The sequence below is a fragment of the Pseudorasbora parva genome, chromosome 16 (assembly GCF_024679245.1).
Source record: "Pseudorasbora parva isolate DD20220531a chromosome 16, ASM2467924v1, whole genome shotgun sequence".
Taxonomy (NCBI): domain Eukaryota; kingdom Metazoa; phylum Chordata; class Actinopteri; order Cypriniformes; family Gobionidae; genus Pseudorasbora; species Pseudorasbora parva.
The window spans coordinates 38,097,173-38,124,983 of NC_090187.1; the positions used below are offsets into that span (position 1 = coordinate 38,097,173).

At 40.4% G+C, this 27,811-nt stretch overlaps 2 long non-coding RNA genes across 4 annotated transcripts in view; one reads left to right on the forward strand and one right to left on the reverse strand.

Moving 5' to 3' along the window:
* The window catches only part of LOC137043518 (uncharacterized), a 339,081-nt gene that overhangs the window by 305,399 nt on the left and 5,871 nt on the right, over positions 1-27,811 (reverse strand). The gene's annotated exons all lie outside the window — the stretch shown is intronic.
* Positions 4,360-6,121, forward strand: LOC137043645 (uncharacterized). The gene is made up of 3 exons (XR_010898552.1): positions 4,360-4,402; positions 4,672-4,736; positions 5,365-6,121. It is a non-coding gene; the product is annotated as an uncharacterized lncRNA (long non-coding RNA).

Genomic DNA, 27,811 nt, shown 5'->3' on the forward strand with positions numbered 1-27,811 from the left:
GAGTTCTCGCAGCTTGGTCTCGACACATCGCCTGAGCAGAACTTTTTTCTTGCGGGTGTCCGAGAACTATTGTGTGATTGGTCATAGATTTAAAGAAGGCGTGATTAATGCGGAGAAACGCAGATGATTGGAACCTGCTTTTCTCGTGAAGTATGGAATGTACTGCCAGAACGAACTTTGTTTTTTGTTCTTGCCACCTCGAGAAAACAAACAAATTTCTTTGTTCTAGCAGAGTATGTTCCAAGCTTAAGGCTCTCTCCCGCCGATCGCGCAGCCAGCTCTAGGAAGAGTCCTGGTGGCTCCAAACTTCTTCCATTTACGGATGACGGAGGCCACTGTGCTCACTTGAACCTTTAATGTTGCAGACATTTTTCTGTACCCTTTCCCAGATCTGTGCCTCAATACAATCCTGTCTTGGAGGTCTACAGACAACGTCTTGAACTTCATGGCTTGGTTTGTGCTCTAACATGCACTGTCAACTGCGGGACCTAAAATAGACTGGTGTGTGCCTTTCCAAATCATGTCCAATCAACTGAATTTACCACAGGTGGACTCCAATCAAGTTGTAGAAACATCTTGTATATATTTAAATATATTTAAATGGCACTTCTCTCCTCCTTCAACTCCTCTAGATTTCGTTGATACATTTGATTGGTAACAACCTTATAGTGTCTTATTATTCGAATTTAACTTACTGATATAAATTCGACATGGAAGATTTATTTGTTTTTATATATATACACTGTATATACACACACACACACACACACACACACACACACACACACACACACACACACACACACACACACACTCAAAAAATAAAATACATATATATTTAACTACTAATATACTATTACTGTTAATTATACTATTAATTGAACTATTACTTCAACCGATTGAAAAGTTGATTGTTTTGGGTCTTGGAAGAGGAGCTTAGCGAATAAATATCTAATGTGGGAGCCTGTTGACACATACTGGTGGAGATTTAGACAGTTCCAGCAGTGTTATTTGGCTCTATTGAGAGAAAATGCAAAGAGGGTGTGCATGTATTAGAAGTAAAGTATAGTGTTTAGGCCTTGTTACATTTGACTACGTCTGTCGTGGCTGGGAGCTGATCCAATCATGTCCTCCATTCTATCCCCTCAACTTACCCTTCAAACAACCTCTGCCCTATCCTGTTCAGCCATCCCAAGGGTTAATTCCTTGTCCTGGAGCTAAAACAACAGGATCACAGCCATGGTGCTAATACTCAATAGACACTGACCTACTTTGCAGGATTTGTGTTGAAGGAAAATCCCTGATCCACTGCCCTAATGCCAGCGATGAAAGTGATCTAATGGTCCTAACTGCTCTGTTTAATCTGAAATCATGCTCATGTTATTAATTTCCCATTATGGGAATGCGGCTCTGCCGATGGGATTAAAAGAGTTGTGCTCTCTCTCTCTCTCTCTCTCTCTCTCTCTCTCTCTCTCTCTCTCTCTCTCTCTCTCTCTCTCTCTCTCTCTCTCTCTCTCTCTCTCTCTCTCTCTCTCTCTCTCTCTCTCTCTCTCTCTCTCTCTCTCTCTCTCTCTCTCTCTCTCTCTCTCTCTCTCTCTCTCTCTCTCTCTCTCTCTCTCTCTCTCGATGACCTCCGCATGCATACGTGCATGCTTGAACCATCTGGCCGTCCAAGCACTCGCATCCCCTATTTGTTTGTTTGAGCATGTGCTTAGTATTTGCTTCTGCTGATCTCTCATGACTTTTGCTCATGATTTTGATTTGACACCATTTGCCCATTCGCCTACAGTTCAACCAAAAAGTATAATTCAACAAATGTTACGTAATATTCACCTGAATGTTATCTATTGTACAACATAAAGATAAAATGTCTTTGATCAAAACAATCTCTATATTATTTTCCTTTGACAGAATGAATAAAGTATTTACACCACTGATAACCACAGTTCATTTCATTACCACCAGGGGGCACTTGTTTCCCCAAACTGGAATTTAAAGTTGTCAAGATACAAAAGACCTGAAGCAAAGTGGCCTGAAGCAAAGTGACATTTGTTCAGTTAATATCCATAGGAAATACTTTACACTAAGCTGTCCATACAATAGTGAATAAGGGCACACTGGTCATTATTTTTACTCAAAATTAATCAAGATACTCTACAATATATGTATTATATTCCCTTGTTTAGATGTGACGATCCCAAACTTCCACACCTCACAACAATCATCTCAATATTTGTCATCTAGACATAAAAGTACATACCACACAAAGGAACAAACAGATGACAAAACTCAAGACATCAAAATTTGTTTTGGGAAGTAAACATTTTTTAACCCGACTTGCTGAAGAGCAGTATGCTGTTTCTTTATCAACAGATGCCACAATCCACACTGCCAGCATGAGCAAACACGCCAGCCTCTCTCTCTTCCTGTTAGTACATGTTTTCCTATCAATCCATCAGAGTAATTTTGTATATGAAAGGCGAGAATTCAAATGGCTGAATAAGCAAAAAAAGAAAAAAAATCCTTATGAACAAGAGTCTTTGAGTGCGTATCTAATAATGCCAAGCTGACATGCAATACATCATATTACCCATTAGCAGTTACCGGGTAAAAGAGGAAACAAAAATCTGCAGGCTGTTGACAGATCAAAAGACCCATTTGCATCGCCTCATGGTCTTTTCCATTCAATTTTACCATCAGAGTAACAAATACTTCATAATGCTTTGCACAGGGAAAAAAAAACAAATCGCTATACAAGCCCAGTTTTTCCCCACCTGTAGCTTATTGGTTGAGGTACTGTATAGCGGCATTATGTAGTGGCAGACAGATTATAAATACCATATCTAAAATGGCAATACAAATATTAACTATTGCTAAAGGGAAAGTTCACCCAAAAATGTACATTCTGTATTTCTCTATCATTTACATCATTAGCCCCAAATCATTTCAAATCTCTATGACTTTTTCTTCTGTAGAACACAAAATAATAGAATCACAAATTTAATTACATGAAGCTTAAACTGTGAAACTTTATTTGTTTGAAATTAACATCATAAAGCCATCTTCTAAACTGAGTTGTCATTTGTCTGTGTGTTTACATCATATCCATAAATAAATGAAAGAATGGCAACAACAGTGTCATAGTAGATTGAAGCCATAACAAATGTAGTTTCCACCATTAGATAGATTAGATAGATAGATAGATAGATAGATAGATAGATAGATAGATAGATAGATAGATAGATAGATAGATAGATAGATAGATAGATAGATAGATAGATAGATAGATAGATAGATAGATAGATAGATAGATAGATAGATAGATAGATAGATAGATAGATAGATAGATAGATAGATAGATAGATAGATAGATAGATAGATAGATGCAAAGAGTAGACTGCAAAAGCAGCAAATGAAAAAATCATTGTAAAAAAACTAAATGCTGAAAGAACTTTTATTTAACAAATTCTGAAAAGCATCTGCTCGAACATGAGCACAAAATGAAGGGCTATGGCCCAAAGATGACCTGTTGCGTCAATCTGAGTCAGGGTTGAGCAATGGTCCTTGTACAAATGAGTCATGATGTAGCAGGACCATAAGACAAAAATAATTTTGTTTCTAGGTGTTCAAAGACAGCTGGAGCAGAGCGGAAGCTTCAAAATACTAGTGTTTTAGAATGCAATCCTTGTCAAAGTATATGCTATCCTCATCTACACCTATTTCAAACATCATCTAATTGCTTTATTAGATCAATTCACTCTATCACTCCTTTAAAAAGCTGTGGGAATTGTCCAAATACACCATACACACAGAAAAGAACATCTTTTTGCATAGAACATGACCAGGTTCAAAAGTTCAAGTCAGTCGCATCGGTGACTGTCATAAAGAGCTCTCTGACCAGGCATCTGTACACGCACTGTTAAAGATTCATAAAACCACAAATGTGCAAAACGTACACACGAGGATGACAAGTTTATGCAAATCCAAAGTGCAAACACTGTGGCATGTAAGACTCTTCCAGAGCAAAAGTCAAGTAATCCTGCAGTTCAAGGTGGTCCTAAAAAGACCCCTCTCACGCAAGTTACTCCAAGGACCTAAATTTAAACCTTGTACTTTTAAGTTCAAAGAGCAATGCCCTTAGAAACTTGGCACCATGAATTATTTGCGAGGGAAAAGGCATGATGCATCTTTTAACATGTGCAGTCACTTCAGAGTGCAAAGCGTACAAATGTCATGTCCTCTTAAGATCAAAAGTAATTGGTCAGGCTGCACAAGACACAGGGGTAACAAGGCAGTTTACTAGTGTAACAGACTCAAATGACACAGTGTGAGAGCAGCAATGAGCTAATAGACCTACTACAAGAGAGGACACAGGCAGAACACACTGAAAAAAATGACTGTGGTATTGTAAAATCTATTACATTAATTCATGTAATTTATACATTGTTAAATCAAGATTAAGTTGGAACTATATATCTTATGTAAAATTTACACAATTTATTAATGTAATAAATTAACTGAGAAGAAAGAGTACATTTTACCATATATTTACAAATAGTATTTAATGTTTTATAGTCACAGCACATTCACCTAAAAATGCTAAGTAAATTTTAATCTGAAAAGCAAAGTGTGTTTGAATCTGCCCGCCCATTTTTGTTGTTGCTCAAAAAGATCCCGGTTCAGTGGCAGAGACGGTCGGTTTGGGATGTCGCTTTTATATGGCTGACTTATTCTCGGTAAGTTCTGACTTTTCTATTTTAGATTTGTGATAACGATGTACTTCGTTTTGATGGTTTGATTATTGCATAGACGTTACGGTTTAAAATTGACTACAAGTGAGTTTTAATCACAATAACGGTAGCTAAAGCTAAAGCATTATCCACTTCTATAAAGTTGAGACTGGTGTTTAGTCAAAGATAGAGGGGATTAAATGTAGTTAGCCACGTTCTTGTAGAAAAAGTCACCCTGTCTGGTTAACTTCAAAATAATTTAATGTTAGCTGGCCGTGATTAAGTGCTGGCTGCCTGTGTGTGTGTCCTCTAGCTAATGTTAGCATTTTTTTAAAGTGTCTAAGTTGTTTTTATATCCACTGAAAATTTCACAGCAATTATTTTATCAAAGCATAAGTTAGTCTGCACTCTGCACTAAAGAAGGAAAGTTTGGATGGCAGGGGAACTCTGATACCAAATAAGCATTGATGTATAACGTTAGCAACAAGTGCATGAATGTCAGCAATTCTATTTTAGTGAGCTAACGACATGAAGGTCCGGTCACCTTTTTAATGAAAATAAAATGTAATGTTATAAATGCAATTCTATTTCTTAAATGGAATTGTGTTCTTTCTTTCTTACAAACTGTATGCAGGAGGAGAGTCGCAGTGTTGCCGCTGAACATATCCTTAAGATGGTCGTCCATGGAGCTGATCGAGAGGATCCAGTCGATGAATGAGCATTAAGGAAAAGTGACCATTCTGTTTCAGCTGGACTATGCATGTGCTCGTCATTAAAGGGTTAAGTTAGTTCAGTTCAGTCTAAAATGAAATGTCTGTCATGAACTCCTCTCCCTAATGTCGCTCCACACCCGTAAGACCTCCGTTCATCTTAACACACAGTTTAAGATATTTTATATTTAGTCCGAGAGCGTATGCAAGTGTATGCACACTATACTGTCCATGTACAGAAAGGGAATAAAAACATCATCAAAGTAGTCCATATGAGACATCAGTGGGTTAATTAGAGTCTCTTGAAGCATCCAAAATACATTTGGGTCCAAAAATAACAAAAACTACGACTTTATTCAGCATTGGCTTCTCTTCACCGTTTGAATCTTTATTTGAGGATTGAACACAAACACGGAAGAGAAGACAATGCTGAATAAAGTCGTAGTTTTTGTTATTTTTGGACTCAAATGTGATACATTTCATATTTGGCTGAACTAACCCTTTAATGTTAGTTATGCCACTGTTGGCTGCTGATGTTTAGTTGAACCATACATGGTTAATTCTACAGTTATTGTAAATTATAATGAATGTACCTTAACTACTTAATCAGTTGATGTGAACATTACTGATTTAATGGTTAATTGTAAATTTTGACATAATAAACTGTTCAACTTTATTGTATTTATGTGTGATTTGTGATAAATGTATTTGATGCAGAGAAAATTATTACATTTATTTGGTTTAAAATAGCAACATTTACATAATAATAGTGAGTAATATAAATTAATTCAACTAAGTAATTCAAAATGTCAAATGGACAAACATTATTTTACTTCATAAGAGTAAATAATACAGATTTATAAAATTTACTTGATTACCTTTAATAAATACAACATGCTAAGTTAAATATAATTAAGTAACATTTACTTAATGTCTTTGCAAATGTTACATTTATAGTTAAGTACATTTTACTTGATATTGGCAAGTAAGTTGTACTTGATATCGCAGCAGTAAATTTTACTTAGAAAAACTGAGTGCAAATTGTTACAAAGATTTTATCAAGTAAATCTTACAAGTTGTTTTTATCAGTGCAGTGCATGTATATATATATATATATATATATATATATATATATATATATATATATATATATATATATATATATACTTATATTTATATGTGTGTGTGTGTGTGTGTGTGTGTGTGTGTGTGTGTGTGTGTGTGTGTGTGTGTGTGTGTGTGTGTGTGTGGGCGGGCGGGCTGGTAATCCCTACGTTATGGGGACAAAATGTCCCCACAAAGATGGCAATATCCAAAATCCTTGTCTTTGTGGGGACATTTTTAGGTCCCCATGAGGAAAACAGCTTATAAATCACACAGGATGAGTTTTTTTGAGAAAGTAAAAATGCAGAATGTTTCCTGTGATGGGTAGGTTTAGGGGCAGGGGCAGTGTAGGGGGATAGAAAACACGGTTTGTACAGTATGAAATCCATTACGCCTATGGAAAGTCCCCATAAAACATGGAAACACGTTGATAAACACACGTGTGTGTGTTTATGTTCCAGGGTTAGTTTGCTTAAGAGGTATTCAGATGTGTGTTATATAATTAATATAACCAAATTTGTATATAACCAATATTATATATTAATTCTAAAGAATATGAATACAAAACTAATAAAAAATAAGGCAATTCAAATATATTTATTATTTATTTTATTGTCATCTCACAATTAGCATCAAGCAAAAAATATAATCCTTATTCTCAGTGACTATATACGTGTATGTGTGTGTGTGGGGGGGGGGGTTGTAATGACATGGGTATGACATAGGAATTACAAGAAGAGGGTGAAATATGAGGACATTGGCCATGTCCCCACTTTTCAAATTGCTTATAAATTACACAGGATGAGTTTTTTTGAGAAAGTAAAAAAGCAGAATGTTTCCTCTGATGGGTAGGTTTAGGGGTAGGGGCAGTATAGGGGGATAGAAAATACGGTTTGTGCAGTATAAAAACCATTTCGCCTATGGAAAGTCCCCATATGTCACAAAAGCAAAAGCGTGTGTGTGTGTGTGTGTGTGTGTGTGTGTGTGTGTGTGTGTGTGTGTGTGTGTGTGTGTGTGTGTGTGTGTGTGTGTACTTGTTATATATTTCATTATGTCTTCACTGAGGTTTTTATTGAGGTCAGTTGAAGTGCTCTAAATATACAAGTTGTTTTAGAATAAATAGAGTAAATAAACAAAGAACATGTTTATGTCAAAGCAGATCTAAAAAAAATGTCAGTAAATTGTCATTGTATAAAGCCAATTTTGGAGAGTCTGTCAAAACAAGAAAAAAATAACAAATCATTAATATTATCATAATTATAAAAGCTAAATTATTTCACAATCACTATATTTAGCAATTCGGAATATTTAACCTTTTCCAGGGTGAATAAAATAGAATAGAATAGAATAGAATAGAATAGAATAGAATAGAATAGAATAGAATAGAATAGAATAGAATAGAATAGAATAGAATAGAATAGAATAGAATATTCACCAGGTATTCAGCTTTCCTCTTTTCAGCTCTTACCCCATTACATGACAAGTGGCAAGTTGTCAGTGGACCACTTTGTTTGTTAGGTTTTTGTGGGGAGAAGTCATATTTCTATGGTCTTTATCACAGAATTTGTTTTTCTAATTTCAGTTGATGTCAAATGTCCCGAAATATTCATTTAACCTTTTTCCCATTCTGCCAAAATAATAACTTAAGTTTAAAGAGGCACAGCACACACAATGACCCGAAGAGAGACAGAAAGAGAGATAAAGCAGAGAAACAGAGGAAATATACAGAGGTTCTTGAGGTGTTGGCAGTTGTGCAAGTCAGTGTTCTGGGTTAGGTCAGGGAGGATTTGGAGACCACAGAGAAGGAATTCTGGATGGGGTCAGTGAGCAAGTCTGTCTGGTAAGAAGAGAGAAGAGGAGGGGGCATCTGTGATCTTTCTGTACCCTGAAAGGAGGTTAGCTACAGAGGAGCAGGTGTTGCCCTCTCAGTGTCCATAGCCAGCAGCACTTCAGCACTGCCCCGAGATCCCAACTGTCATCTCTGATGAGCAGGCGTCTGCACGCTCCACACGCTTATCATACCACAATTCAGAACAACATTATCTACAAGCACATCTACCACAAGCAACTTATACATTTTTCATGACTTCTGCACTGATTGTTGTAAATTTCATGCCACTAATTTTCATGTTCCCCCGTCTTCCACTGATCCAAAAACAGGGTCTCGCCAAATTCAACGCATTTTGGTCATGTTGTTATGTCCAGACCCACAAACAGACTGAAATTCAGTTTGGTGCCACTATATTACACACATCAACTTCAACGTCAAAAGTTAAACATTAAGCCAAAAGTTATGCACTCTCATTGCAAGCTCAAAAAATTATCAATTACGCCTAGAAATACTTCACTTTTGCACTTTATTAAGACACATAGGCTATCTTTAGTATATGGTGAATAATTACCATTCAAATTGTTTGGAAATCTTCCTGCAGGGACGGATTCTAAAAAATTTGAGTTCGGTAAGATTGTTTTTTTAATGAAGCCTCTTATGCTCACCACGGCTGCATTTACTGGATCAAAAAAAAAGTAATATTGTGAAACGTTATTACAACAATAAAAAATTTGAAAACAGTTTAGCTGCCCAATTTTTTGTGGAAACCATAATAAATATTTTCCAGGATTCTTTGATGACTAGATAGTAGGGGTCTGCCATATCATAACGTCCATGATAATACCAGTATACATTTTTATATGATAAAAAAAGTGTCATATTGCGATAGCCAATGACGTATGCCGCATTTACTCTCACTAGCGTGCACAACACCTGTCTGAGAGGATACACGAAGAGCAACACGTCACGAGCACACCTTCGATGACGATTTAGTACCTTAAAAGGAGCAACTTGGTTACAATAGGTCAGTCCTTTGACAACGGATATAACATTGACACCTAAGAAGTTATTGATGTTTGGATTATATATTCAAGTTATTTGAAAGAATGGATTATATCATTTATTTGAATTAATTATCGAGACAGAGAGAGAGAGAGAGAGAGAGAGAGAGAGAGAGAGAGAGAGAGAGAGAGAGAGAGAGAGAGAGATTTGTGCCTGCGTCTGTTCAGCGTCTCTCTTAACAATGAAGATGTGTGTTTAATACTTAAAGGCCCACTGAAGTGCCTTGAAACGCACAGCATTATTCAATGTGTTGACGTAATTTCCCCTAAAACAGCTCCAGCTGTTAGTAGCTCCTCCCCTTTTTTGAAACAGCGTTTCCTATTGCATATATAGTGTGCTATGTGCCTTTCACCATGTAGAAAATAGTGAATGTGTGAACAGCTTACTGATTTCAGACGCAATGCCTGCATCCGAAAACCTAGACAGCTGACTCGTTGCCTCACTGCCTCACCAGATAATGACTTCTAAGGCAGCGTTTTGTGCATAAAGGCACCTCACGATTTCGGACAGACTTCTGAGGCCGTGAAAAACACTTTAATGATCTACAGCAAAATAGAGTCAGCTTTTGTGAAAACGAACTAACATTTAATTACTGCATTAGTCATTTCTCACTAGAAATGACATCAGAAGTGGAAAATATTGGTAAAAAAAAAACATATTTACACACAAACTGACCAGCAAACGCAACTTTCGGACGCCATCTTTTTCCCCCAGCTCAACTGTCACTGAAAAGAAAGCACAGGATTGTGGCATATTAAAGGCAGCGAAGGACACATGTATGCTGCCTTCAAAAATCGATCAAATGAAGGCATCGCAGCAGACAGGAAGTAAAGCAAACATTAGATTCAGACATGGCTTGACGCCTTCCTGCCTTCATGTGTCCTCCGAAGGCAGCATTTTCCAGATTTCGGACGCAGCCAATGTCTTCAGCAGTGTAGGGGCGGGCTTTAGATTAAGAGAGGGTGGTGTGAGCATTTGATTGGACAGAAGATTTGATGAGAAGGTGAAGTCTGCGATGATGTCTTCAAAATCTGTGTTTCGTTTCAACAGGAGAGACTGTAAGTTTTGAATGCTTACATCCCCTAAATGCATTTTGCCATTGTTTTGGAACACACCAGCTTATTCATAACTTTAAGGCTAACATAGTCATACTGATACATACTGATGTAACCCCATCATTGCTGAGAAATATAATGTAGTGATCCAGTGGTGAAGCTATTTTATTGCTAAAAGTCCCGGGGCGCCGTTGATAAGTTTCTGTGCTACTGTGAATCTGCAGCGCGATCTCCGCTGTCTGTATGTGTGTGTGTCCTTGTTTATATTACATCGTGGGGACCAAATGTCCCCATAAGGATAGTAAAACCTGAGATCCCCTAAATTGTGGGGACCAGTCAGCGGTCCCCACTTTTCAAAAGGCTTTTAAATCATACAGGATTATGAAATTATGTTTGTTTTTTGTTTAGAAAGAAAAAAAAAGCAGAATGTTTCCTGTGATGGGTAGAAAAACCAAAAAAACGTTACGTCTATGGAGAGTTCCCACAAAGATAGTGAACCAGACGTGTGTGTGTGTGTGTGTGTGTGTGTGTGTGTGTGTGTGTGTGTGTGTGTGTGTGTGTGTGTGTGTGTGTGTGTGTGTGTGTGTGTGTGTGTGTGTGTGTGTTTCATAATGAAAATGCAGCATTAATATAGAACGATGATTCATCTGACTTGGAACTAATTAAATCAGAATTAAATATGCAGACAGACCATGGCATGAATTACTTTAGTTATTGTTAAACTAAAATGTGATGTTATAGTTTTACTAGAGATTTCCAGTGAAAACAGTAATAACTTGTACCAAAGCTACTTTGCTTTCATTTCTCGTGCTGTGAGATTATAAAGTATGACAATAGATTTATTAATTAAATATTCTCTCATCAATGACAGTAGTTCACTGGAACAGAATAGACCATTGATTGAACTTTTAACCAAAATTAATCATTTTGACGGATTAATAGCAGGTAAACAAATTAAAAGGTGTTTTGTTTTGTTTTTTGCTGCATGGTTAAAGAAATGCTATATTAAAGGTGTCATGAACTGGCTTTTTTTGTTTTTTTATACTGTTGTCTGAGGTCAACTTATAATGTTTTTACATTCAAAAACATCATAACTAATAAGTAATAGGCTATTTTCATAACATCTTAGACAGAAGAGATGATTGGTTCACAAAGCAGCTTTAACTGGGGCGCTACAGCGACCTTTCATGACACATTAAAGGGTTACTTCAGTGATGTAGCACTCCTAAAGCCACCACTACTGGATTACTGGATCACTTGCCGACGAGTTCATAAAATGTTCAGTTAGAGAACAGACACTACAATTAAAAACTGAATATGTTTTTGCAATAACGTGTAAGTGAGCGGAATGAGATTCACGGCACAAAAGCAGGATGCACGGCCGTGGCATAGATTCACAGTACGTGTTCAGTCTGGCTTGTTTTCAGTTCATGCCTTTGGAAGCTTAACTTTCATAGGAATTAATTTGAAAAGTTGAAACACTCACTTTGCTCCGCTGCTCCGTTTACAAGAATGCCCACAGCTGCCGGAACTGAATCAGTTCGAATCAGCATTACATCAAGCAGTTAAAACTATCTAACAACTAGTGACTTTTGTTCAGGCAGCCGACAGAAATATAAACAAATCAGAAACGCATTCCAGAGTCCTGCAACGGGTCGGGTACCCGCGGGTATCCGCGGGTACCCGCATAAAAGTGGCTAAAACGGGTGGATTATGACATTTATAAAATTCACGGGCGGGGATGCGGGCGGATAATTAACTCTGTGCGGGCGGGTAGTAGCGCGGATGGGCGGATGAAAAATATGTGCAATATTTCTGTGGCAAAGTGAACGCGAGAGCGAGAGAGAGAGAGACCAGGGCGTGATTGTGAATGAGCGTCACCTGCGAGCCACACCGGTCTCGAGTCCTCTGAGGGAGCTCGGAAGCATATAAGGACGAGAGATCACCAGACCTGGATTTGACGTTGAGTTGTGTTTACGTTTTATTATGCGTGTGCGCATGGGAGATGTCCATGAAGGGCTACTCACGTTACTTTCGTTTTGTTTGGTTAAGTCTTTTAAATGTTCGCTGGTTCCCAGCTCCTTCTTCCCCCATCCAACATTTTGTAGGCTATTACAATTTCTATGTCCAAATTACCATTACACATACACGCAACAATGATATACCATTTGACCCATCACGTCACCACCACTGCGACATTGAAACTTTAGTTGATGCCTCTCGTAGCGCAGAAGGAGCGAGCGTTGCAGGAGTAGCAATGGATGAAGTAAAAGTAAAGCTGGTGAGCGGAGTAGCTATATGAAATTGTTGACAATGAGTCTTTAAAGGCACTTTTGCCTGTTTCATTAGCCCATTCATGACGCTGTTGATGTTGAGAGAGGTGTAGGATAAAAAAATAAAGCATTTTAATTTGAATGTTTTAGCGTGTGTGATTTATCGCGGGCACGGGTCGGGTAACGGGCCAAATATTAACGGGTCTGGGCGGGTACGGATTTAATTTTGAAATTTTCACGGGTCACGGGTCGGATCTGGTGCTAAACCTTGCGGGTACGGGCGGGGGCGGGTCTCCAAAAATGGACCCGTGCAGGACTCTGACGCATTCGATTTCAATAGAAATTTTGTTATTTTGATTAGATAACTGTCAAGTGTTCTAAAAAAGCTGATTGTTTGGATTTATATGAAATGGAAACACTTTACAAAGCTGGCATTTGTATCATTAACTAAGATTAATAAATGCTGTAGAAGTATTATTCAATGTTAGTTTTATCTATTAACCTTAGTTAATGTCCTATGCACTAACATGAATGATCAAGGTTCAGTTGTGTTAAATTTCAAAATATTACAATTATTATTACTGTATTTTTTTTTATCCAATAAATGCAGCCATGGTGAGCATACGACAGACTTCAAAGACATAAGAAAAATCTTACTGACCCCAAACGTTTGTGTACATGAAAAATAATACATATTTAAATTAAGTTTTGTTCAAAACATAGATACAAAACATAGACACATTTACTTGGCTTTCAAATGGCTGTGATGCAGCTGACTTTGATAAATGCATATTATACAAGTCTATAAAATAACACAATTTTACATCCCTATCCATAATCAGGTGGAAAACAATTAAATAATTAAAACAAGAAAGTTAAAAATGATGTAGTGTTGTTACCAAAACATTGAGGGTGAAATGGGGTTACTTTGTTTAATGTCCTATTCAGAGCACATCCATTATAGCGATAAAGCCAAGCTGTGTCTTCTGACGTACGACTCAGAGCAGAGGGAGCAAAAATAGTAAGACTGAGGTCAGACATCTTCAGTCACACACACACACACACATTAAGCAATGTGGGGCAAGCTGTGCTGAGAAACATCCTGTCTTCTCAAAGATTAGTGAAAAAAGAACAATATTTGACTTATTCCATCTAAACAAAAGCTAGGGCACATAGGGATGGTGTTGTCACACAAGACAAAGAAAACCTAGAAGCATCTATGTTCCCCAATTACAGTGTACATCAGTAGAAAAAGGAGTAACATGGATTGATTTCAGTTTATACTGATTAATTGTTAGTATAAAGGGCATTAAATGGTAAGCACACACACACACACTCAAAAAAAATGTAATAGTAATAACTGGACAGTTATTACAGGAGCAGGGCAGCTGTCAGGCTCTTGTCAGGGCAGAAGTGGGTTACAGGAGCTTACATGACCCAGACATGCGAGTCACCCCCAGGGTCAGGGGCCAGTCAGGCATGGCAAGCCATCACCAACCCCATTCCACCAATCCACAGAAGGGATTTGAAGATGGGCCTAAAGGGCCAGTATAACACATCTTGGAAGGATACACAAACAAATGGTGAGAATGAAAAATGGTAAGAATGAATTTTACTGTAGCGTGTTATATAATAGAGATGCACCGGTCAAGCGGCCATCAATCGGAACTGGTCAGGTTTCTTTTAGCCGATCAATGTTCCGGACTTATAATTTCCAAAAAATGTAAATAGGATGTTAACACAGACCAGACACAGGACATGCTGAAGGCAAATGCAAAAATGAGAAAAGAGCACAGACGCACCAGCAGGCACAGCAAGCTCACTGTTCACCATTCTCAAAATATTGGAAGAAAATTATAAATATTTTATTGATGGTAGGGTTTATATGAATGTACTGCATCTCTGAAGGGAACTGACTGTCTTTAGAAAAGTTTTGATGGCTTTAATGGCAAATGAAAAACCTGTGTCCACAGTGTGGACTGTGAAAACGGAGGTATTTGAAACCGATTTAGTCATGTGACTCATATTGTACCAATAATATCTATGGTTATATCGGCATTGTTGTGCCTACTTTTTACTTTCATAGTGTCACTAAAGATGCATTTTCCTTTGTAGAATTTTCATATTAGACATTCCTGAAAAAAATATTCATGATGTCTGCTCTATCTGTATCATCTTGTGAGTTTTTATTACGCATATTCAGTAAGGCGATTTAAGCATGCTAGTGTGGACTAGGAGTATTTTGAAATGAAAATGCAACTTTAAAATCCGGATTAATGCAGATGTAGCCATACGCTCCACCTACTTTCCAACAGTGAATTTATATTGTGAATTTCAGACTGTCTGCTGTTTTTGCTTTATGCATCATGAATCCACAAAACTAAAGTTAGACCATTCATGTTTTGCTGTAATTCTAATTTAGATTAAAAACTAAACTGCTCATGCTACATGCGTGTAACAAACATGACTAAAATGCATTGATTTAGAATTTAAAATGCATACAGATTTTTTTTGTTTGTTTAACACCAGTTTGGCCTGTAACAAATGGCTGATGTAACAAAGTTTGTAACCTTGCTTGCTCCAACCTTTATCTTTACTCAAAGTAGTAAGAACGACCAGGCGGCTTGCACGAAAATGCTTTTCACGTGCATATGATACGCACTTTATGGAGTATTACAGTATATGCACGAACCCCCCACCCCACCACCCTAATCCTACCCAAGAGCATGTCATATACACGCCATAAAGTGCGCATCATATGCACGTGAAAAACAGTGTCACATATGCAAGCCAAAATGAGTTTTGCCTTATACAATCTACGACATTGCACACGTACTATTTATACGCATTTACATGTGATCGGGTTGGAACGACAGACAATCTGCAGTAATAGACACCGTTTTAGGTAATCCTGGCCCACAGCTGCTTAGCAGACATAATGGCCCTCATTTATCAATCTTGCGTAGAAACTGGTGTATATGTTGGCGTAAGATTATGCTTACACTCCTCTCACCGCCTGATTTATGAAGCTGTGCGTACCTCTGCAATCCAGGTGTACGCAATACCTGCCCTTGATAAATGCGGCGGCTGAAAACGATCGTCTGTAGAATAACACGCCCCTATATATTCAAGTCTCCGCCTCCCCCACGCCCTTATTTTATGCCATGGACAAACAGAAGACGGCAAAGAAGCGAAACTTCTCCGACGTGGAGATCGGGCGCGCTCAATCATCTCACTAGTCCACTAGTCAGGGCACTGATTAGGGCATAAGTCAATGGGCTGACTCCCTGATCACTGACGATCCTATTGAGATGATTGAGACGCGCGCCCATCGAGATCACCAGGGAAGTGGGAAAAAAACCCGAAATTGTTTTATTTGGGAGTTTAAAGAGTGGAATTAAAGGCACCTACAAAAACAAAATATGGACACAAATAACGAGTACTGTTAATAGTGTGGAGATTGAGAAGCGCACTCCAGCAGTTTAAATAGCTGTTTGGATGATAAATTACCATCACTGCATTATTATAGGCTACAGCACGTTTTGAAAAAAATAGCATTTAATTTCGTATCACGGCACATGTATTGGAGTGTACAATAGTGATGATGTGATGTGGAGTAAGATTCATTCACATTAACAATTACATGACAATTTGTAAGATTCTTCTTTTTATTATTATGATTATTATTCTTAATGACGCTTGTTATTTAGACGAAGAATGTCGTTTTTATTGATTTTATTATTATTTAAAGGAAGAAGGTCATTTTTATTATTTTGTCAGTCTGAATTATTTTAGTCCCAGTCCGTGCGCAGCTGCCGGGCCTAACCCTGAACCGTCAGATAAAGCGCACGGGCTCGCGAGGAATACATTTGCCTACAAATCAAACGCTTTGGTAAAGTCACAAAAAGTAAACATTGACGTTCATGTTGCACAAAAATAAACACTAAATGTTGTTGTTGTGGTTTTTAACAGTGGGTCATATAGCATATCTTGTCAGTGTGTTTTGTGGTGTTAGGAATTGTTTTTCTGCGCATTTTCCCACTAACTCAAACGTGCGTACACCACCTCCTGAGCTGGCGTAGGATTTGAGCGTGCCGTACGCCAACGTCCATATTGATAAATCTCAAAGTCACCGTGGGTTTGGGTGTACGCAAGGTGTTGTAACAACAACGACTCATGAGTTTAATGTCTCGGGGAATAATTAACTCAAAAGGGATTTAATATTCAATATTCATGAATTTATGAATATGATTTGCCAGTTGTTCATTACGTATTAAAATTTTCCAATAGGGAAAATTGTTTAATTAAATACAAGTAACCCTTTATGAAATTGCTTGAAATTATCCTACTAAGTTTGTCCTGCAAATTAGTTATAGACTTTTCAAATCAATTCTCAATAATGGATTACTGCTTTACGAGCGCATGAGAAACATTAACTTTACTGATCAGGATAAGTTCAATATTTCAAATGGTCATACAGTTTACTTTACTAACATAGTAGCATAAGCAGTTAGGTAACGTTTAGATCGCAAGTTTCATTGACTTTGTGTATGTGGCAGAATAACAGATTCAACTCATTAAATGTCTTTCGGAGGTTTAATAAACACAGACTAAAAATAACACTACAATTCACACAGAAAGTACATACTAAATATGCAACAAGAGAGTAGAAGTATAGATATTAACGAAAGAATACATAAAAGAGAATAATGAATAGATTGAAGTTAGAGAGAGATAAAAGAGAGAGAGAGACAAAGAGAGTGAGAGAGAGAGACAAAGAGAGTGGGGGAGGGTAAGAAACACAACTTTCCTTCAGTTCAACCAAATACGACCTTCACGGAGTTAATTTATCCCAACGGGAGAATAACACACCCTCTTTACAGCAGTAAGAAATAGAATACTTGCATTCTTTTTGGTTTCGTTTTGGCTTCTCGCTTGTGTGCATGTGTGTCTGCGTGTCCGGCGGTCCGGCGGTCCTTTCCGAGGTTGGGAGGGAAGCGGCTGTTTGCTTTAGCGATGCTTCGTGTTCTTGAAGATCGGATTGTAGAAGAGAAGATTTTTGGAAGAGATGAGGCCTGCTTGGAGGGCCTGCATTGGTGGCCTGGCTTGAGTGCCAGCCCCCCCCCCCCCGTGGGTGTTGGCTCCCACAGGAGAGAGTTGAAGAAGTGAACAGAGCGGAGTAAGAGAACAAGAAGAGGGAAGAGGCTGTCTTCACTGTTCTTTTAAGGTCTGGAAATAGTCCCACCCTCCAGGGTTAGACCAATGAGAGTGTTGGGATTTCCCGGCGGGAAATTCCTCAGCAGACTTTATTGCTCTTTGTTTGAAGGTTCGACTCAGTGGGTCTCTGAGTCTTCATACTATAATTAATGCAACAAACACACACTGCATTTTCTGAATAAGTGATATACATGGAAGTGTAAGTCGTGAAGTGAGCATTAATTTGATAGGAGACATGACATATATGAGGTTATCTGAACTAGTACTTTGTTAAGACACAGACAAAAAGATGCAAAATACCATACAGAAGAAACATTTTACAAAACAATTATGTGTTTACATATACTGTCCTGGGGTGCATGTTCATCTATAGATGGTTTGTCTATAATTTGAGGCAAAAGCTCTGTGTCTTAAGCTCTTTGTGTATAAGACTTTCTCCACATTCTTTCCGGTCGTAAAACATCTTATCAGATGGTTTCCAGGGTAGCTGTTGTGTTGGGGGAAGGTCTGTCCATCAGCACAACTTTCAAAGCATATTTGTTAAATGTAACTGGCGATTGTGTGTTTGATTCGCCTGAGTCGCTACATAATCCCCCCTTTCGCTAGTTGTTGTCCCTCCTATGGACAACAACGAGCGATATCAAAGATTCAGGAAGATCAGACACACCATAGCCATGTTAGGCTCCAGTTGTTTGTGTCTCCTGAAGTGATGGTCGTTCCATGGCAGATAAGGCAGACAGTAGCCCAGTTCAGGTCTCTGTGCTTGTGCAGCAGGTGTCGAGGCAGCAGGTGCCCTGACGGTGCGTCACCTGTCATCCAGAAGTCCGTTTGTGTGGTGCAGGTGTGTTGTGGGCTTTCTGCAGCCCTGGGTGGAACCATGTTCCTCGCAATGGCCAGTCAGTCCTTTAGGTCTCCTGCCTAGGAAGATGGACTGCATCTTGACACTTTTATGTCCTATGCTGACTAGGAACTTTTCAGAGGGTGCCTCGCATTGTGGCCAGGCTGGGTGCCTTCTGGTGATCCACTTTGGTTTCTCTGTTTCAAAGTTCAAAGTCATTGGGGTTTTGAGAATCCCTTCAGAGGCGGCCTTGTGTTCGTTAAAGGCCTTCTTTCTCAAATCACATGCATGACATAGTATGGGGCTTGGCAGTATTGCCTACAAGGTGACTAACTGGTGTTGGAGGAGAAGGTTCTTGAAGCTGGTATAAGGTTATTCAGAGGGCTTGGGCTCCTCCCCCCCTTTGTGTTTGTGTGCAGGGCTGGAGGAGCTGGCGCTGCTGATGTGAAGTTCAGGAGAGTACGTCTTTCTTTTAAGGATTCGTTTGCAGTTGGTGATCAGCAGTCCAGGTTGCTCTCTCAGTGCGATGCCCGAGGTTGGACCCGGTGTGATGATGTGTGGTGGTGGCTGGCCTCTGATTGTCTGGAGGCACAGGAGCATGATCACGGCCGCGTTTCTTAGGCATTTCCAGATCTGTTGCATGGCCTCAGTAGTGAAGTGGATGCCTCTGTCTGAGTTGATTCTCAGTGGCAATCTTGACAGGAAAAAGATGTGATTCATCAGGTGGTATGCCGTGGTCTGGGCGGTGTCGTTGGGTGCTGGTTGACACTCCACCCACTTGGTAAACTGGCACACCACTGTGAGAAAGTACTTTTTGCCTTTTGTGGACCTGGGCAGGGGTTCTACCCGGTCGATTTGTAGGTTTGACCATGGGAACGTGGTCCCTCTGTGTTGCAGTGGGGCTCTGTGGTTCGGGTTTGCTGGTTGGAACTGGCAGCGAACTAGCCATTCTCTAACATACTCTGCCGTCTCTTGATGCATCCCAGGCCAATATGCCACCTGTTTCAGTGTATCATGCGTGGCTCTGGTGCCGTGGTGTCCAGCACATGGTGTGTTGTGGGCGTACATTAGCATCACCCCCCTTTGCGACCGTGGCATTACAAGCTGTGGCGCTGTGTTGCCATCGGGTGCAAACCAGAGAATGTTGTCCATAATACGCATCATGTGTCTGGAGTTATGCAGATGCTTGTGGCTAGAGTCATCAATGAGCTCAGAGTCAGTGATAGGGTGGTTGGAGGGGTCTGAGAGGTGGTCAAGAATTGTCTTTATTGCAGTGTCAGAGGCTTGCGTATCCGCAATATCGTTGTGTGAAAACTGCGGCGTTAGCGATAGCAGCTGCAAGGGAGGCATTGTAGCCGGTGTCGATCGCTTGCTGTGGGTTAGCACTGCAACAATGGGGCTGGATGTGGGGTGCGGGGGTGCCCACATGTCGCCGTGTGGTGTGTTTTTACTGATTGTATTGCACAGTGGTAGACTTTTTGTTGAGTTGTCTGCCCACAGTGCAGGGATACTGTTCGTTGTGACAATGTCATTCAGCTGTAGGTCATTCATGACCTGGGGGCAGAAGGCATCAGAGTCTTTGGATAGCTGAAATGTGCAAAGTAGCGAACTTGAACTTGGTTTTGGGGCTGAGGCTGTGTTGTCACAGTGTGCTGCAGGGGGTCCCGTGGCCTTTGTGACATGGCAGTCTGGCTCTGTGGGAGTTTCCGTGACCTCTGTGACTTGACAGTCTTGCTCAGACGATGTGTGTGTCTGAAGGGGCAGAGGGTCACGCACTTGAGCCCAGACTTTCAGCTGTTTGAAGTCCAGTACGGGTTCGAAGCGGTCCAGCAGGTCTTTTCCGATGAGAAACGGATAAGTGTTCATAGGGGAGATATAGACTGGGTGTATCAGCCTCATAGGTCCAATTGTCAGGTGGATGGGAGCTACGTGCTTGAGCTGGATGTCGTTTTGGCTATACGACTGCACATTTAGCTTACAAGTGTGAAGGTTAAGGGTGCGATTTTTCCTCTGTGCTTCAAATCTGAGTCTTTCAAACAGTTGGGCGGATATAAGCGTGAGGTCGGAGCCAGTGTCAACTAGGGCTTCGAGCTTAAATTCCCTTTCCATAGTGATAGTCAGATAGAGTTTTCGAGCCATCCCCTTCTCGATTAGGTTTCCCAGGAGTCTTGGTGTGGGGACCTGTGTGTTGCTTGATAAGCCGTCTGGATATGTGTCAAGTGTCTCATTATGCGTGCAAACAATCAAAGCAGCGCTTTCTGGTACGCTGGGCTGTCCCATGATGCTGTCTTGATTAGAGGCTGTTGCTGTCAGCTGTAGTGAGTGTGTGCTGCTGACGTGTGGGGGTGCAACAGTTAGTACACTAGTCCGTGGTTGGGGAACAGTGTTCAGGGTGGATGATTCAGTTGCAGGAAGGGCGGGAAGGTTGATTTCAGGTATCATGTCTAGTCGTGCTGTACCTGGTCCGTCCTTCTTGTCTTCCTTGTGAGGTTTCTGTCGGAGGAGCTCTTTCAGGATCTTTATGAGCTCTGTAACTTCAGAAGCAGCTACACTTTCTTTGCCAGACGTGGGTTCAGGTCTGGGCCTACCATTGTCCCGTCGAGAGTGGCCTCTTCGCTGGCTTTCTGGGCGAGGCGGGTCCCAGGATCCTTCAGAGCGATCGCTCTGGTACCGTGGACGGTCGCCATTATGACCACGCTGCCCTCTGCTGGCTTGGAGTGGTTTGGACTCTCTGTTGACGGGTCGGTAACTGTGGTTCTGTTTGGCGCCCTCTAGGGTTAGCTCTGGGTGGTGCACAGAGACAGGGCAGATGGTGGGCTGTTTTACAGTCTTTTCAGAAATGGTTTTCTGTTTGACGTAAGCTTTGTGAGCCAAGTCTCTTAACTGTTGCGTGCCCATGCTGCGCGGGCACGCCAGCACCCCCAGGTGGTAACTGATGGTAGGGTGCAGGTTTCGGAGGAAAAGAGTTTTGAAGTTGATGTCCTCCTCCATGCCTGGGTCGTTACGTGCCCCGAAGTAGGCACATCGCAGTCTGTTATAAAAGTTCTGTGAGGTCTCACGTCGAGCTTGCTTAAGGTCCATGGCAGTGATGAACCCCTGGTCTGACTCGGGGTCGGAGTACTCACGAATTAGAGCTTGTCGTAGATGCCAGTAGTCCGCTTTGATGGCCTCTGGTTGTCGATCCAGAAAGCACCGTACATCACGATTAGACGTGGCCCTGAGCAGGTACAGTCTGTCCCAGTTGTTCGCGTGAGCGACAGTTTGCAAGTAAAAGTCTATGTCTTTTAAGTATGCGTGGACGTCGTGTCCTCCTGCCGGGTCTGGGCTGAAGGTAGGAATATTTCTGGCCAGCTTGTCAAGGTTCTTTGAAGCTTCGTGGCTGTTGACCTTGACTTCCTGGAAGGGCGTCCTTTCCTTCGCTGCTGACGGGGATTCGTGGAGACTGGCGGGTGCTCTTTTAAACAGGGGGCTGTCATTCCCCTTCGTAGCTCTTGCTTCGTGGCTAAAATGTGCGGAGTAACTGGTCAGGGGAAACTGTGTGTTGTGTGTTTCCCCCTTCCGGTAACGTTGCACTATATATGATTGTCTCAGTTCTTTTTGCACCATGTCAAGTTCATCTTTGAGCTCGTGTCTTTGCTGGACGAGCTCGTCGATCTCGGCTTGTGCCGACTGCAAATGTTTTGCATAGACTTTAGCTTTAATGTCTCTGTCTTTAAGTTCATCAGTGGCTCTCTCCAGGAGGAATTCGCCACGCCGAAGCTTTTCGTCGAGGTGTTTCCTGGCGTCTTTCTCTGACTGTACTCGTCGGTCGGTGTCACGACGGAGCTCCTTCAGGGTCTTTTGAAGCCTTTCTATTTCTTGTCTTTGTTCTTTGTCTGTTTCGTCGTCTTTCTCTGTGTCTAGAAGCTGATCTAGACGAAGCTGGGTGAGGGCTTGGTCTCTCTGGGCCTCCTTGGCTTGAAGCTTTAGCGTTGCTGCCTCCTGTTCCAGGTTGTCGTAGCTCCCTTCGCTTAGCCGTGCCTGTGCGATGAGGACGTGGGCGAGGCTTCCGAGGATCTTGGCCACTTCCTTGTTGGAGTAGCTCTGCGTGGGGTCGTGTGTCATCAGCTGGTCTAGCTCGGTGTCCAGTTGCTCCTCGCTCGGCTGCCCCAGACTTCCTTGACTGGTGGCCGTTAGCGCTTCCAGCCATGTCGTTAGGCGATCCCACGGGACGGCGGAACTGGGTGCACGGAACATTACTGCGGACGAAAGAAACACAGCACACACACACACACAGAGAGAGAGCCAATGCAAGCTTGTTCTAAGCTAACGAGCTATCGTACGGATAGCTGGGAATTTTGGCTAACTGATCTAGACAGTTAGATAATTAGACAATTCAGACAATTAGGTGGGCGGTAGCCCTGGGGGGTCACTTGGTGAACTGCTGCTCGGTCGTCCCGGGACTATTTAATTCTCCTTGGGGTCTCTTGGTGAACTGAAAGAAACACAATCGTGATAGTCCAACAGTGAGGATAGGAAAGAGCACAGTGGAAACAAACACAAGATGAATTGGTCTGTAATGAAAGGAATGTCAGCGTGCGCGCCGGGAGTGTTAGGGAAATTAATTGGCTAAATGCTCAAGATATACTAAAATTCGGCTTGTACTATGGGTTATCCCATTTAGCTCATCCTGGGGTGAATTGAGGTCGCTTACGTGGAAGATTAAATATCAAGAGCAATTTAGAAAAAGGCAAAAGTTTCTGTCAAGTAATGATAAAACAAAAAGCACTTTTGATACCGTTTGTAATTACCAGACTGAGCTTTATTCCCAATGGGAGGGGAACAGAAAAACTTTTGCAGAGAAAAATAAAAATAAAAATAAAAATAAAAATTTAATAAATAAAAAAAAAATTAATTAAAATTAAAAATTAAAATTAAAAATTAAAATAAAATTATAAATAAAATAAAATAAAAGAATTAGAAGCTCAACTTAATTCAAATTAAATTCAAAGCAAGTTTAAATGAAATTTAAATAAGCCTGTAAGGAAAATCAAATAAAAGAAAGCCAATCAAAAATCTTATCCTATAACGATTAATCTCTAAGTGGGAGTTATCCAAATAAAAGAATTAATCAGAAAGGGAGTAGTGATTTAGTGTTGCGCTGACTTAACAGGGTATAACCACACGGTGGCGTCCTTCCTTCCAATTGGACTGTGTGACTTAAACCTAATTTCACTTTGAGTTAGAGGAAGTTATGTTTCTTTTTAAACTTCAAATTCGAATAAGGGTGTTTAATCAGCGAGAAAGGAGACTTGGTTGTTGTTAGAAAAATTGTATAAATGAAACTGTGTACAACAGTAAGCAATAAACAATTTATAGGCTCAAACTTATTTTGTGAAGGCAGAATCAAATGACGGAGAGTGAAACTATCCGAATTTATCCACACGATGGCGCTATTGCGCCCGCCCTAGACTAGAGTTAGTTAGGCGGAAATGCTCACCAGATGGCTTTGTCTGGTTCTAGAGTCGCCCTCTGGCGGGTTGCAAGCGGCGTTGCAATTCTTGAGTCGCCCTCTGGCGGTTTGCAAGCGGCGTTGCAATTCTTGAGTCGCCCTCTGGCGGTTTGCAAGCGGCGTTGCAATTCTTGAGTCGCCCTCTGGCGGGTTGCAAGCGGCGTTGCAATTCTTGAGTCGCCCTCTGGCGGTTTGCAAGCGGTGTTGCAATTTCTGGGTCGCCCTGGCGTTCTGCGCTTTACTGGCTCTTGCAAATCATTTACAAATGACTGGTGCTCTAGATGCACGCGTAACAAGACGGGTGAATGCAGGAATTTTCCGTCTGCCTATTCACGCATTTTACATGGACTCCAATAGACATTTATCAATATGGCTGACGGTTTTCAGCATCTCTGATTCAAATGTTTTAGGTCTCAAGTCTTTGGTTAGCTAAGCCAGACTTAAACCAGGAGTTATCGTTTATCTTAACGATATAATAATTATTCTGAGGCCCCTTATATTGTACAGGAGAGTCTCGCCCTGTCCCAATCTTCCGCAATGATAGAAACTTTCCGTAGTTCAGATCAAGCGGGATAACGCAACGTACGTGTCTACAGACCACATCAAAATCTCATTATTTTGATGGAACACATAATATATTGCTCGAGTCAAATGTATGGGTTTCCTACAATACATTTGTTTGGAAATCACGCGGATAAAACCTATTGCGCCTACGGGCTGCAGAGTTTTTCGGAGATCACGCGGATTTTCGTACCGTTCATATTTTATTAATATAATCCGGCTACTTCAACATTTCTCAGCATCTGTTTATGCTTGGGTTCGCTTTCCGCGTACCGTTCATAATTCACCAACAACAACAAAACAAAAACGAAACAAAACGCGCGTGCAGGTTATTAATACCTCAAAAATACACAATGAATAGAATATGAATATCATTCACACATACACAAACGTTTGAAACTTGCCCGCATTCTCCACCAAATACATGTAACAACAACGACTCATGAGTTTAATGTCTCGGGGAATAATTAACTCAAAAGGGATTTAATATTCAATATTCATGAATTTATGAATATGATTTGCCAGTTGTTCATTACGTATTAAAATTTTCCAATAGGGAAAATTGTTTAATTAAATACAAGTAACCCTTTATGAAATTGCTTGAAATTATCCTACTAAGTTTGTCCTGCAAATTAGTTATAGACTTTTCAAATCAATTCTCAATAATGGATTACTGCTTTACGAGCGCATGAGAAACATTAACTTTACTGATCAGGATAAGTTCAATATTTCAAATGGTCATACAGTTTACTTTACTAACATAGTAGCATAAGCAGTTAGGTAACGTTTAGATCGCAAGTTTCATTGACTTTGTGTATGTGGCAGAATAACAGATTCAACTCATTAAATGTCTTTCGGAGGTTTAATAAACACAGACTAAAAATAACACTACAATTCACACAGAAAGTACATACTAAATATGCAACAAGAGAGTAGAAGTATAGATATTAACGAAAGAATACATAAAAGAGAATAATGAATAGATTGAAGTTAGAGAGAGATAAAAGAGAGAGAGAGAGAGACAAAGAGAGTGAGAGAGAGAGACAAAGAGAGTGGGGGAGGGTAAGAAACACAACTTTCCTTCAGTTCAACCAAATACGACCTTCACGGAGTTAATTTATCCCAACGGGAGAATAACACACCCTCTTTACAGCAGTAAGAAATAGAATACTTGCATTCTTTTTGGTTTCGTTTTGGCTTCTCGCTTGTGTGCATGTGTGTCTGCGTGTCCGGCGGTCCGGCGGTCCTTTCCGAGGTTGGGAGGGAAGCGGCTGTTTGCTTTAGCGATGCTTCGTGTTCTTGAAGATCGGATTGTAGAAGAGAAGATTTTTGGAAGAGATGAGGCCTGCTTGGAGGGCCTGCATTGGTGGCCTGGCTTGAGTGCCTGCCAGCCCCCCCCGTGGGTGTTGGCTCCCACAGGAGAGAGTTGAAGAAGTGAACAGAGCGGAGTAAGAGAACATGAAGAGGGAAGAGGCTGTCTTCACTGGTCTTTTAAGGTCTGGAAATAGTCCCACCCTCCAGGGTTAGACTTAACCAATGAGAGTGTTGGGATTTCCCGGCGGGAAATTCCTCAGCAGACTTTATTGCTCTTTGTTTGAAGGTTCGACTCAGTGGGTCTCTGAGTCTTCATACTATAATTAATGCAACAAACACACACTGCATTTTCTGAATAAGTGATATACATGGAAGTGTAAGTCGTGAAGTGAGCATTAATTTGATAGGAGACATGACATATATGAGGTTATCTGAACTAGTACTTTGTTAAGACACAGACAAAAAGATGCAAAATACCATACAGAAGAAACATTTTACAAAACAATTATGTGTTTACATATACTGTCCTGGGGTGCATGTTCATCTATAGATGGTTTGTCTATAATTTGAGGCAAAAGCTCTGTGTCTTAAGCTCTTTGTGTATAAGACTTTCTCCACATTCTTTCCGGTCGTAAAACATCTTATCAGATGGTTTCCAGGGTAGCTGTTGTGTTGGGGGAAGGTCTGTCCATCAGCACAACTTTCAAAGCATATTTGTTAAATGTAACTGGCGATTGTGTGTTTGATTCGCCTGAGTCGCTACAGTGTACACTGAAAATTTGGTGTACGCACTTTTGATAAATGAGGGCCATTGAGAGCGGATCAAGTGCGGGTGGACAAATGTACATCATAGGCATTATGCAAATGTATTTTCTAGTGACGTAGAACCGTCACACAGTGTGACTTGAAAGAGAAATGATGCGTTAAGGCGGTTCAGAGTCAAATCTTTCTTTTGGGAGACAATAACTATTTATTGTGCACTTTCGACTTCACAACTTTGCAGAACAGCTGTATTACACACTGAAATGAAACCACATTAGGGGCACTATTTTCTAACTGAACTGTTTTCCAACTAAAATGTGCAAGCAGTGATTTGTTTTCAGTAAAAAGGTCATACTTTTCCAGTTTGATAAAAATGAACGGCAGTTCACTTACAAATCTGGTCAATAGAGGTCATGAGACATCTGACAACTGCGCTCTCCTGAAACGAGAACTTTCTTGTTGATTGCAACGCACTCTATTCTGATCCATGGCTGAGACCAAATGCCCTATAGCACTGAGAATAACTTTGTTAATTAATGTGCTCGCTGTTCAATTAACTATGCAATAGAGATCACTGCCAGAGCCGCTGCTGATAACAACTATCAGTCATTTGGAATTTATAGAAATTCATTAAAAATGCTGACACCTGAGCAGATTTCCAAATGAACCCCCAGGGATAAATTCATTTCCTCCCTTTTCTTTTCTCTCAAAGACAGCAGTTACATTCTAATGCTCTCACACACATTTCATCCAAAGAGTAGGTTGTACATGGAGACTTCAAAAGCTCAAATAGATGTTGTTTATTCATACTACACAAAAAAAGAGGTTCACTAGTCTTTCAAGGCATCATTAACATCTCACAT